Below are 14,193 nucleotides of genomic sequence, written 5' to 3' on the forward strand. Positions count from 1 at the left end.
TCAATTCCGTAAATACATGTCAACAAGCGACAGTGAGATGTAATAGTGGTTTGAATCCACCTAATGCTCGCTACTCTTCTTTTTATCACCAACTGTAATAACTTGCAAGCACAGTGCATTTTGGAAGACACTAACAATATTAATGGGGGACAGTTATATTTTCCCTTATTTTGTTTCATTTCTCTGTATAGCAGTACATACGATAGTATTTAAAATGATGCTATTTGCTTTTCGTCCCACTAACTACTTTTATGGTTTCCGGAGATACCAAGGTGCCAGAATTTAGTCCCGCAGGAGTTCTTTGACATGCCAGTAAATCTACCGACATGAGGCTGACGTATTTGAGCACCTTCAAATACCTCCAGACTGGGCCAGGATCGAACCTGCCAAGTTGGGGTCAGAAGGCCAGCACCTCAACCGCCTGAGCCACTCCAGCCCGGCATGACAGTACTGTATTTTTGACCCATTAATAGCTTAGTTAAGCAAGGAGAAGCACCCAGTTGTCGAGTGAATGAAATCATACAATTTGAGGTAAAAACATTCTTTGGTTTTCAATATGTATTGGTCTTTGTCGATAATAACTGTGGTATTGCCCTTATCGGCTTTCGTTACTAGTAGATTATTCTGTTTTCAAGATAACACTTTCCTCATCAAACGTAAAGACCCGACCAATAACATACAAAGGAACCTCAAAACCTTATTAAAAAATACACACTTTCTTTTAACAGAAGTAGAATCCTCTAAACTTACAGCAATGAATCCTCAAATACCTACTGCTAAAGCTTATCCCAAAATACACAAAGAACATATTCCAATGAGACCTATTATTAACTACAGAGCAAGCCCAACCTATAAACTTTCGCAATTTATTCAACGATTTCTCAAAAAGCACTACGTATTCTTAGCTAATAAAACAGTACGGAACTCAATAGAATTTTGTAATAGGACAAAAGGATTAGAGATTGAACCATATTACAAACTCACATCATTTGACATAATAAACATGTACCCAAACATTCCCACAAAACGAACAATAGAAATCATTGAATCTAACCTAAAAAGTCATAGCAATCTAAGCACTTTGGAAATAGAAGAGTTCACTAAATTACTTAATTTTGCCATTAGTAACAACTACTTTAAATTCCATGATACTATCTATCAGCAACAGGGTTTACCAATGGGATCTCCCGCTTCTGGTATAATTGCCGAAATTTACATAGCTATTTAGAGCACACATTCATCAACAAAATAGACCATATATTTTTTTGGTGTAGATTTGTTGACGATATCCTTTGGTGTAGATTTGTTGATGATATCTTTATCATCCTCGACAATAGGTCCACAAATGAAACTGATATATTAGATAAACTCAATACAATAGATTCCCATATAAAATTTACCATGAAATCCGAAAACAATCACAAACTGAACTACCTGGACATAACGACAACTAGACATGATGACCACCTTTCTTACAGAATATACAGAAAAACCACGCATACCTCAAATACAATTAAAATGGATTCCATTCACCCCAACATACACAAAAGAGCAGCCTACTATAGCATGATACACAGAGCATTCAATATACCGTTAACAAAAGAAGATCTAAACAAAGAATTACAATTAATTCATGCCATAGCTAAAAACAATGGATTCAAGAAAGACATGGTTAACAAAATCATTCACAAAATAAAATCCCAACCCAAAACTAAACTAACAAAAGTAAACGAACCCAAGAAAGACTATGCACTATTCACTTTCAATAATGTACACATATACCCCATAACTAATATTTTTAAAAAACATAACCTAAGAATAGCATTCAGAACTACACACAATAGTACCAACATCATACACAATGTCAGGACAATCAACAGCAACAACAAATACAACCACTCAGGGGTATACCGTATCAAATGTAATAACTGCGAGACCAGCTATATCGGACGTACCGGTAGAAGCTTCCTAACCCGATATAACGAACACATAAACGCAGTGAAACACAATCATTTTTCCTCAATAGGACAACATGTCGCAGACTGTAAACACAGTTTCACAAACATCGATAACAATATGCAAATCCTAAACATAAACCCCAAGGGCCCCCTGCTCAACATAACAGAAGAATTTTACATCACTTTAGATCAGTATACCAATCCAAATTACAACATAAATGAAATCACAGAAAAAACTAACATCATCTTCAATACAGTTATCCCCGCCCTAAAAAACCCTTACCTTAAGTTAATCGATAAACAGAACGCAACAAGCAACAGAAAAACACCAAACAACACACCCAGCTCCATCCCTACCCCCACAACAACAACTCTCCCTACCCCTCCTTCCCTTCCCCTCACAGCAGCTAGTATAAGCCCAAGAAGAACACGAAGTAGTACATTACAAGCTTGCATGTCAAACACAACTCAGCTACACCAACAACAGTAAGTACATATTCCAATTCACACACATAACCCTTAGACATTCCTCCACACAATATCACTTATAACTCAATCTTATCTTCCACAGATAAACATAACATCATTGCACAGCTACAAATGGGAAAGGAGCCACTACTTTGAAACCAATGTCATCCAAATTTACGGACGCCAAAAAGACAACATGAATTGGTTCTAATAAAAGGGCAACACACACAGCAGAGCTGAACATATTTTACTTGAATTTCATCCATACATTTGGCACCTTTTTTAAATTGAAAGTGTTTTATCTCACATACGCACAGGAAGACAAAACTTTTATCCATGCAATTTTACAAACTCTAAGAATAGCAGCTGAAGTGCACAACTGTGAATAAGACTTAAATACGGAAGTTAGTCGATGTATTGACCACCAAGCAAGAACGAATGTTCATATGCATGAAGTGTTTTTATATATTGTTTTTATCTTGTACATATATATAAGTTAGTTTAGGAAAAGACGTGTTTTATACAATAGTTTTAAGACCTTCAACATTTTAGACATACAGTTGCAATATTGTACAGAATGACATATACGCCAGTTCACGCCAAGACGTGCCCCATTTGTATGTAACTAAATGTACATCATCATCATATGGCATTCCTTCAACACCACAATCTTAATCAAAGCTTCATTATATAAATATGTATGTATGGTTCAGCTGAAGATGACCTTGAATATGAGGTCGAAACCGGTCCTGTAGTTTAATATATACAATAAATAAGTATTGATTGGTGGAAATCCTCTCCTATTTTTAATAGATATATCTGTGTCGGTGCGACGTAAAGCAAATAGCAGATAGAAAGCAGAAAAATATATAGCTTTTAAAAAATAATTCCTTTTTTTGGGGTACCCCCTTGTATACTGAAATTAACAATAGAACCGCCAAATATATTATATACCTTGAACCGCCGATGCGGTCATTTTGACCGCTATCAAAATTATTATATTTTCGTTCTCGATACGCACAGTTCCTCACTATCATCATTTTGCCTCTGTTTCTGTACATTGCTTTGAGTTTCAATATTGATTCATTAAAAAAAAAGACGCCATGCACTCGTTACACTGTCGTCAGAAACATGGCGCTTTGAATATGGATTAAGTCCTGGATTTTACTTCGAGGGGGTATGGCGAGCAAATCTACCAGGTATATCATTCCCAAAGTCTGCTACATAATGACACATTATCTGGCCATGGGAGGCTTTTACCTTGGTTGTCGCGTCCTATACCATGTTTTACGGGTTACTGTTTCTACGGCTGTAATAAAATAATTTAAAACTTGTCAGTACTCAGCCTATGCGAGGCATTATTATAGTTTGAATATGGTATAAATCAAGGTATTTCACCGAAGTTGTTATGATGATAGTTATAATAATACTAATATCAAATTACTTTCAGCCTGAACAATCTGGTTTTCAGCGTGATCTGAATCACTGCTTTCCGAGTTATAATTTGATTGGTAGCAATCTTCGTATGCGTTTTCTCTTCTTAGGTCATTTATATCTGGATCAAATTCTACATCAGACATATCTTCAGAAATGTCATGCAACAGATTCAGCAACTGATGGTTTACGAAACATGTTTACTGTACTGCAACAAGCTGACGAAAGACAACGCTACCGGAGATGCAGCGGAAATAATGCTAGTACAATTTGCAATATATCCAAGTTCCATTTTTGAGTCTTTTGAACAGTGCCGTTGTTGACAGGATAATTATGAGCAGATGATTATATCTCAACGAGAGATATGTGTTATAATACATTTTATTACGGTAATTAATACAGCATTTTTACTTTACATAAAAACAATATATATACAATTCTCCACCTTATCAATGAACAATTTTATGAACAATTTACAATGCATGTCAACTGAGGATGACCCCATAGGGGTCGAAACTAGTCTTGAATATTTGTAATGTAAAATAAATTCGTATTGATAAGGTGGAGAATTGTATATATATTGTTTTTATGTAAAGTAATATCCATCAATACGGAAATGAAACTTATAAACAATAGTAATTAATACAGCAGTCAAAATGACCACTCCGGCGGTAGTAGGTATACCCGTTACTAACCCATTGATGCAAAATTAATTATATTTACTATAATATATATACTCATTATATTTTCATAACCACTAACCAGAAAAAGCCACTGCAGCTCAATATCCTATAATAAAAACTGTAGTCAAAACTGAGTTTGGAAAATGTGTAACAATCATTTTGACTGCTCTGGCGGTTCTAGTGTTAAGTATGTGATACCTTTCAAGATACAGCAGACTGCATCACTGATTTCAGAGGTTAGTTTATATTTTCTCGCATCTGGTTAAATTTCGGAAAGGCTATTCCCATGTAAATTTATAGCGAGAAGGTTATAATTTCTCTACTGGGCTTGAAATATGTTTTCATGATACATGAAGTGTCAAGTTATTTGCCTTGATAACACTGTCCCATACCCTAATAGCAGGACCATTAATATCTACAACATCTAATTTTAGTAATTCTTGAACCCTAAAAGTACGGCTAATTCCGTATCTAATGCTGTTTGACTGCACGAGTTGAGAAAGTTGGACTTGCACAATGCTTTCAATGAGTTTTGCTTCCATATATTAGAAGGCCAAAAGGTGGAATGGAAGGAGAAAGGGATTGGTAATTTAGCTTTCAATAACTTGTAATGTAAACAGTTAACATTTTATTTTTTAAAAAGTTTACAATGTTACATAATAAGAGGGAGGGGGAATATAACCAAAACTAAGTTCTCCAGAAGCTTAAATTAAAATGCTGTAAAATGAAACCTAGTACAGAAAAGTGTCATTGAAACTACCGTAAAGAATGTGATCATTATATCTAAAAGGGATGTCAGTTAAATCAAAACAGCACATCTGAAATTGATTATTTTAAAACAGGCTTACAAACAGACAAATGTTAGAAATTATATGATCCAACTCAGATATAGTCTCTTGGAATATGGTGAGAGTCATTTACACTGACTGACAGAGCAAATGCAACACCAAGAAGGAGTGGTCAGAACTTTATGCCAATTGCAGGGTAGACTGACGTCACTGAGGTATGCTCATGATGTGAAATGCGCCGCAGTGCTGCGCACGTAGCGAACGATAAATGGGATACGGCGTTGGCGAATGGCCCACTTCGTACCGTGATTTCTCAGCCGACAGTCATTGTAGAACGTGTTGTCGTGTGCCACAGGACACGTGTATAGCTAAGAATGCCAGACCGCCGTCAACGGAGGCATTTCCAGCAGACAGACGACTTTACGAGGGGTATGGTGATCGGGCTGAGAAGGGCAGGTTGGTCGCTTCGTCAAATCGCAGCCAATACCCATAGGGATGTGTCCACGGTGCAGCGCCTGTGGTGAAGATGGTTGGCGCAGGGACATGTGGCACGTGCGAGGGGTCCAGGCGCAGCCCGAGTGACGTCAGCACGCGAGGATCGGCGCATCCGCCGCCAAGCGGTGGCAGCCCCGCACGCCACGTCAACCGCCATTCTTCAGCATGTGCAAGACACCCTGGCTGTTCCAATATCGACCAGAACAATTTCCCGTCGATTGGTTGAAGGAGGCCTGCACTCCCGGCGTCCGCTCAGAAGACTACCATTGACTCCACAGTATAGACGTGCACGCCTGGCATGGTGCCGGGCTAGAGCGACTTGGATGAGGGAATGGCAGAACGTCGTGTTCTCTGATGAGTCACGCTTCTGTTCTGTCAGTAATAGTCACCGCAGACGAGTGTGGCGTCGGCGTGGAGAAAGGTCAAATCCGGCAGTAACTCTGGAGCGCCCTACCGCTAGACAACGCGGCATCATGGTTTGGGGCGCTATTACGGATGATTCGACGTCATCTCTAGTGCGTATTCAAGCCACATTAAATGCCCACCGCTACGTGCAGCATGTGCTGCGGCCGGTGGCACTCCCGTACCTTCTGGGGCTGCCCAATGCTCTGTTTCAGCAGGATAATGCCCGCCCACACACTCCTCGCATCTCCCAACAGGCTCTACGAGGTGTACAGATGCTTCCGTGGCCAGCGTACTCTCCGGATCTCTCACCAATCGAACACGTGTGGGATCTCATTGGACGCCGTTTGCAAACTCTGCCCCAGCCTCGTACGGACGACCAACTGTGGCAAATGGTTGACAGAGAATGGAGAACCATCCCTCAGGACACCATCCGCACTCTTATTGACTCTGTACCTCGACGTGTTTCTGCGTGCATCGCCGCTCGCGGTGGTCCTACATCCTACTGAGTCGATGCCGTGCGCATTGTGTAACCTGCATATCGGTTTGAAATAAACATCAATTATTCATCCGTGCCGTCTCTGTTTTCTCCCCAACTTTCATCCCTTTCGAGCCACTCCTCCTTGGTGTTGCATTGTCACTGTCAGTCAGTGTATATAGAAATTCCATTTCTTTTTTTTTTTTTTTCAGTTATGCAGAGCAACTCATAAATTAAAATTTGATCATTACAAGGTGTCTACAGGTCATGAAAGTCATGTGTAACCAAATAATCACTACATCATGAAATTGTGTTTCAGGTCATGAATTATTTTAAATCAGCAACATGAAGACAAGTTAAATGTCAGCAAGTAGATGTTATGCGTCCATTACATTTTTACTATATTAGTGGTATATAATATATAAAGGTATGCAAAAAAGGAAGGAAACATTCAACACTTGCTTCCTCGCTAGTGTCAGAGCAACAAAATAAACTTCCTTTTTGCTGGAGTGTAAACAGTTTCATTACAGCCAGAAGTTTCAACTAGAGAGGACTTAAATGATGAGTTAACACCGGCTCCTAAACCATCCTCCAGAGCATCAATTAAAGAGAGTCCTAAAACAAGCTCTTTGAGTCAGTAAAGAGCTATGGAAATACAACATGCTTATTTCAGATATTATTTTCTACAGATCGTGAGTCTGGAGTGGTAAATGTGCCACTTGTTCCTCTGAAAAATCATCAATTGTACAGACATTAAAAAAAAAAAAAAAAAAGAATGGTGCAACAGCCCTGATGGGCTTTGGCCTACCAAGCAACGCAGCTCAGCCCGACAAAACCTCTTGGCCATTATCCGTTGGTTTCTACACCAGAGTCGCTATCTCAGTGTCAGATAGCTCCTCAATTGCAATCATATAGAAAAAGAGTAGATCTCGAACCAGCCATCAGATCCAGGGAAAATTCCTGACCTGGCATAAATGAACTGAGGGCCTCTAGGTAAGAGGCAAAGTTACTATTCCTCGTTCATGGAGTTGGTGAAAGTTAAAAAGGTCATAAATTGTGTTTCTTGGAATTCTGTAGACACCCTGATCTAATAAAATTATGATGCAAAGACCTTAATTCCAACTTAAGGTACTCTGTATCAAGTAACCTCCATACCATAGTGATATATGTACAGTAAAACTTACCTAAACCAGACCTGCTATACCAGAAACCTGTAAAAATAGAATTTTGGAATGGAAGAAGTTCTCATGTTAAACAATATGATGGAAAACTGTTGAATACAGAAATGGAACTATTTTTTGGTACCATTTGTGTAAAAATCCTAACAAAAATGGAACAATTTAAGCATAATTGCAACTAAACTCTATTGAATCATTTTCAATTTTGTATCGATGATAGCTCACAAGACATTATTCTTGAGCCTGAGTGTATTGTGACTTTTAGGAACCATTAACCCCACTCTCAGTGACTGCCTAAACAGATTCCATAGTATTTGCAAGGTACTTTTTCTTTTGTACTAAAGAACCTACTAGGCTGTAAATAGTCTATCATTAATTCTTCCACCCCTCTTGCAATGTGCACTATGGCAGTGATGGTTCATTTTCAGTTTAGTGCTGGCAAACAATTAGTTGAGTACGAGTGGAATAAAACTGTAAAGATTTTGTACTGTATGTCTGTGATACAGTAAAAATGTTTTCTGAACATGAGACATTACACTGGAGTAGAAAACAGTGATTGAAAACATAAGGTGAAGGTGAGGCGACATAGAAACTAGGTGAGATTGCAACCATGTAAGTTGATTCAGAGAATAAAACTAACCATTTTTTCTTCATTTTTACAGTAATACAGTACTGTTTTAAAACAACCCTTTGTAAAAAAGAACACACTGTTGACGGGGAAAAATATACTGGACTAGTCACGTTGCAGTTTAGGCAAGTTTTACCGTAGTAACATAAACCCATAACTGTATCAAGTCACCCTAACCTATGGGGAGACCTGATATAGTAACATGAAACTGTACCAAGTCACCCCATTTTACGGTAAATGAAATCTCTGATCGAATATTGTTTATGAGAGCAAAAACAGAATAAAGAAAATCCATTGACCACATACCTTGACGGTCATATTCAACCAAATAAGGCCCTAATACGTAATTTAAAAAAAAAAAAATCCTTTTGTGAACAATGACTGGAAACAAACATAATCCAGAAAGAAAATATTCTTGAAAAAAGTTTACCTTTAAATGAAAATAATGTTGTGAATTTAGAATTGGGAGATATTTATGATTGTGTGCAGAAAACATCAGAAAATGAAAGTATGACAATTTGCAAAAGTGCAGAATATTTCAATTACATTTTAAAAATATATTTTTGGTTACATTCTCCCTTATCTAATATAGATCCAATCTCCATAAATAATAATAATAATAATAATAATAATAATAATAATAATAATAATAATAATAATAATAATAATAATAATAATAATAATAATACACATTTTAAGTGATATCTTATAACAACTATACATCTAGATTTATTTTGGCTAAGACTGATGCTCTACTGCTTAGAAAGAGATGCAAACAAATATTTAATGTAGTTTTTCATTTGTACTTTGAAAATATTTACAGTTTGACCAAAGGTCAGCCGAACTACACTAAACAAGATACTTTCTTTATTTTCTTTCAAATTTAACCACCATCTCTGAAAACCAGAAAAAGGATACACGATAAAACTTACATATTATGTATTCCTGCTAATGATAGAAAAATATTTCAAATGCCAAAATTTAAAAACTATTCCATGTCAACAGTCTATAGCCCATAATAAAGTACAAAAATAAAATAGCAGTTAAAACCTAGTATTGCATAGAAGTGACTTGAAAAACAATACTGCAATTACAAACTAAAACTACTTCTAAAATAAACTTACTTTTCTTATTTACAAAAATAAAGAAATTAGATATTTTATGTTGTCTGAACACAAAGTCTTACCTTCACATAACTGTAAGTATATGGACACAGTTAATGTGTAACAGCTCTCAGTGCTTTGGTATGTACTAAACCTTAACCAAATGCTGAGCTTACTCAATGTTGACACTGCTCAATAGTTATCTGGGATCATAGTCATAAAAGTAATCCTACTTTAAACATACAAATTACACTGTTCATAGAATTCTTAAATAGGATTTCAACTCAAATGGAGTAAACTTCACTATACAATACAAACTATGATAAAATGTCTTATAAAAGCCACTGGTGTAAGTAAAGCAGTGCACCAAAAGGTGGGATAGTAAAACCATAATATAATCCACTGTGGTATCTTTAAGCTGACTAAGTATATTTTATTAAAACACTCTAATATACTAAAATACAGGATAAAAATGTTTATTAAAGATAAGTGAATAAACGATTGGAATCACTGCATCTTGAAAGACATATCTAAAAGGCCTCACAGTAAAAATCATCTTTAAAATACAACTTACTGATGTAAGTTAACAATGTTAAGAAAAAGTGCATAAAAGGGATTACAGGTAGTATAGATTATAATATTTATCCTGGTGAAATAAGTTAGCATTATCTACCTTGCAACTTTCCTCAAATCAGTACTAAATTATCTGCAACTCAAATGTTGAGCGCCTCTGTTACACAAATACAAAATACATTATAATGACAGATTATATCAAATATATTACAAGACATGCCTAAGAACTCAGAACTAAGGTCTCAATTCAGCACTATCAATGTGATTATCAAAACCAATTGTCCTGCTATGCATAATACTAAAAGATTTTAGAATATTTCATTGGCTAAAGGAAAGAGAAACAACTGACCATATTACACACATCAAAAAAGTTTTGTATCACCCTTGTGTGTCATTTAACTGTGTTGCTATCTGGGCCTATCCTATGCAGACTGGAAAGACGACCCTTAGGATGTTTGTGAACATACAACCGCACATACGCCAACCCACAGGCAGAACGCCTCACTCAAATGGGAGGCAGCATTTTAGTTGAAGTAGTAGCACCAGGGTGGAAGCATTAGAGGTGTATTCTAAGCAGTGTTGCGAGCATCTAGGATGGTACGACATGTGTCAACATGTAAACGTGTATGCATAATCACATTATGTCAAGAAAGATGGTCAACAAGGTCAGTTGCTTAACATGCTGGCCATAATCAAAGTTATGTGGTTCTAACATGGAAGCAGTACAGGGAGACAGGAATGGTTAATAACTTTCCTCACACAGGTCGTCCAAGGTCTACGACTGCAGTCGATGACAGCTACCTTCAAATGTCAGCTCAGAGGAACCCTGAATGCAGTGCCAGCCTACTGAATAATGCCGCACGTCACCGCGTTTCACCTCAAACTGTGAGAAACAGGTATATAAGGTACACCTTCACTTTCAACGCCTACGGCAAGCCCCAGCTCTCAAACCTAGACATCATGGGGCAGGTACAGATAGGCCCAACATTATGCTGAAAGGTCTCTTCAGAATTGGCGTAAAGTCCCTTTTTACCGATGAGTGTCGTATAAGCCTTGTTCCTGACGATTGCCAGCAATGTGTTTGGAAGCAACTGGTCGGACTTCATGACCTACCCACACTATTCAGCACATGCCACAAGGTGGTGTTGGTGATTTTTGTTTTAAGAGGAAGTACAACTAGGTAATCATCCTTTCTGAACAAATTAAATGGAAACAAAGATTAAAATAAAAACTATTTATTCAACGGAGGAATATGAAAGTGAATTCAAAATAAAACGAAAAGTATTTTCTTAAGCCGTAAAGGACACAAACATGTCAAAAGGGAATGCAAGTTTCCTGAGTAACAGAACATTTGAAATTGATATGCTCTTGATTAATCCACTCTCACATATAAAGCAAATGATGAGATCAGCAGTATTCTAGTCACTGGCTAGTATATGTTTGAGTGTCTCCTGCATGGTGGTTCCCTGATGTTCTGGGGTGGCAGTATGTGGGGGCCACAGTATGGCACTCCTAGTAATGCAGGGCAATGACAAAGTTGTATGACATCCTCCGACCCATAAAGTCAGTGTATCGCCAGCACTTTGGAGGAGAATGTCTTACTGGACATACTGCTTAGAGTGGCCCGTCTTGTTACCTTGACAGGAATCCTATCGAACATGCCTGGGATAAATTAAAAAAGGCTGTTTATGGACATCATGACCCAACAACCAGTCTGCGAGATCTACGCTGAATCACTATTGAGTAGTGGGACAATTTGGACCAACATTACCTTGCTGAACTAGTGCCAAGATGAATTTAAGCACGCTTCAATCCAGGGGGGTGCATTACTCGGTATTAAAGGTACAGGTGTGTGCTATTCAGTAACTCGAATTGAGAAAACAAAGCTGTACTGTTGTAGAGGCTCTCATCTGTTGATTTGTTGGGCAATAAATAATTCTGATATAATACCCCTGTATTTTCACACCAGGTATAAAAGCTAGGACTGTACCTTAATTAAGGCCACGGCCGCTTCCTTCCCACTCCAACAAGGCTTTTCCCATCCCACTGTCGCCATAAGACCTATCTGTGTCGGTGCGACGTAAAGAAAAATAGTAAAATTGTAATACTCCTGTATGTTTCTCAATAATTTTTTCCGTAGTCAGTAACTTTGGTCCGAGGTGATGCAAAGCTTTTTTTTTTAATGTGAATATTTTACAGTTACTACACACTCGCACACATATACAAACAAGTTCAAAGACCTGGAATAAATATATTTTATATAAAGGATATAACACATAATTAGTTCAACTTAGCATCTTTTATGTTACAGTTAAAAAAAAAAAAAGAAAAAAAAATTTCAGTAAAATTTACCTTCAAATAAATTTCTCTAAAGATTTATCATTTTAATTTCTAATCAGTGCAAAAAACCTATAATTGATATTCTTGAAATTTAGTCTCACTGGAAGCACAGTATTAAAACTAAATAAGTAAATTAACAGTTGATATGAGATCTATGTTAGGTACAAGTATCCTTTAAATAGTCATTTCTCTACTCATGTAAGGATGAGCAATAGTGTTTGAAGAAATCCGATAATCATCACGAAAATATCATTCACCCGTACATTACAAATGATAAGACTAGTTAAACAGAGACACATAAGGCAAAACTCATTACTTCAGCATTAAAACAGTTCCTGAAATAAAATTTCATCTCTTACACACAGGACCTGTATCTTCCAAATAAAATATCCATAAAATGACCATAATGCGCTCTTATTGCTTTCTTAAGGTAACATGTAAATCCAGAATTTTTAATGCCTTGTGTATCCCTATGAAATGATCCCGAGCCTTATAAGTCAAGATCCAAACATTCAGTGACATACAGTATAATGATAATCCGTGTGTTTTAAGATAATGTTGAAATAAAAGATTTGTGTAGTAAGGAAAGTGTCATGTATCATAAAAGTTAAAGCATACTTCAACTTCTTAAAACATTTTCCAAGTTCTTCAGTACGGTGAGGGTTGTTGTGAAGTTGTTCACTCCTGAAAAATTTGAAATGGAACTTATCATGGGATGTCTCTGATATAATACAGGATTCTACTCAAGGACCAAACATGAATTGTACAAAGAATTGTAGAATTGCAGGAAACATTCTTGCTGTTGGGTGATTTAGTAACTCTGATGGCCAGGACCCTGTGAAAGTTTGAATAAAATGCTTCATTATCAATGAAAAAAAAAAAAAAAAAACCCTTTAACAGTGGTTAAATAAGCTAAGCGAACATTAATTTTTAATGTATCACAAAGTAAACATCACGAGCTTGCATAATAATAATAATAATAATAATAATAATAATAATAATAATAATAGTAACGGGTGTGTCCAAAAATTCTATAAAATTCACTCTGCTACATTAACATTAACTGTGCTCAGAAAGTAACCCTCTTAGAGCCAGTAGACCATAGAAAAAATAGAATGTGCAATATGTCTATTTATTTATTTATTTATTTATTTATTTATTTATTTATTTATTTATTTATTTACACTGTTTATGCCCACACTGGAGCACCAAAATCAAACTGTATACAACAAAGTTTTCAAAGAATACGTTCAGATTTTAACACTTGCCAACCTTTTCCTTTCCCAAAACTTCTTCATTCTTCTGCAGATATAACATACTGCTTATGCTGCGATATTTTTAATGATAGTCTTGTGTCCTTGTTATTTAGATTCTGTTACTTTTCTCTATTTTCAATTTGATCTTTAGTAATTTTCAATTCATCTAAATCCATTTGTATTTCTTTAAACTGTGTGTTTTTTGTTTTACTATTCTAAAATAAATCAAAGAGTTGTTTCAGGAGTCTAGTATTTGGTAAGCGGTATGTGTCCAAAGAATGCAATCCACCGTTGTCGCATCGTGTCAATGGTCGATTCACTTTCCTTGTAAAGTACTGAATTTGGCAAAAGTCTTAACTGGCCATCAATCTGGTGATTTTTTAATTAGTAATTGTCTGAAGAATTCTTC

The 14,193-nt window shown here is 36.5% G+C and overlaps 1 protein-coding gene across 3 annotated transcripts in view; it reads right to left on the minus strand.

Annotated features, from left to right (window-relative positions):
- The window catches only part of Maf1 (repressor of RNA polymerase III transcription Maf1), a 131,610-nt gene that overhangs the window by 11,391 nt on the left and 106,026 nt on the right, over positions 1 to 14,193 (minus strand). The window contains exon 7 of one of the 3 annotated variants that reach the window (XM_067135634.2): positions 6,897 to 13,212. The exons of 1 other annotated variant lie outside the window; for it this stretch is intronic. The gene's annotated coding sequence lies outside the window, so the exon portion shown is untranslated. Of the gene's footprint in view, positions 1 to 6,896; positions 13,364 to 14,193 lie in introns of those variants that run through there. One more of the 3 variants, XM_067135635.2, reaches the window with a different exon arrangement.

Source organism: Anabrus simplex, chromosome 1 (assembly GCF_040414725.1).
Source record: "Anabrus simplex isolate iqAnaSimp1 chromosome 1, ASM4041472v1, whole genome shotgun sequence".
In the NCBI taxonomy this organism is placed as follows: domain Eukaryota; kingdom Metazoa; phylum Arthropoda; class Insecta; order Orthoptera; family Tettigoniidae; genus Anabrus; species Anabrus simplex.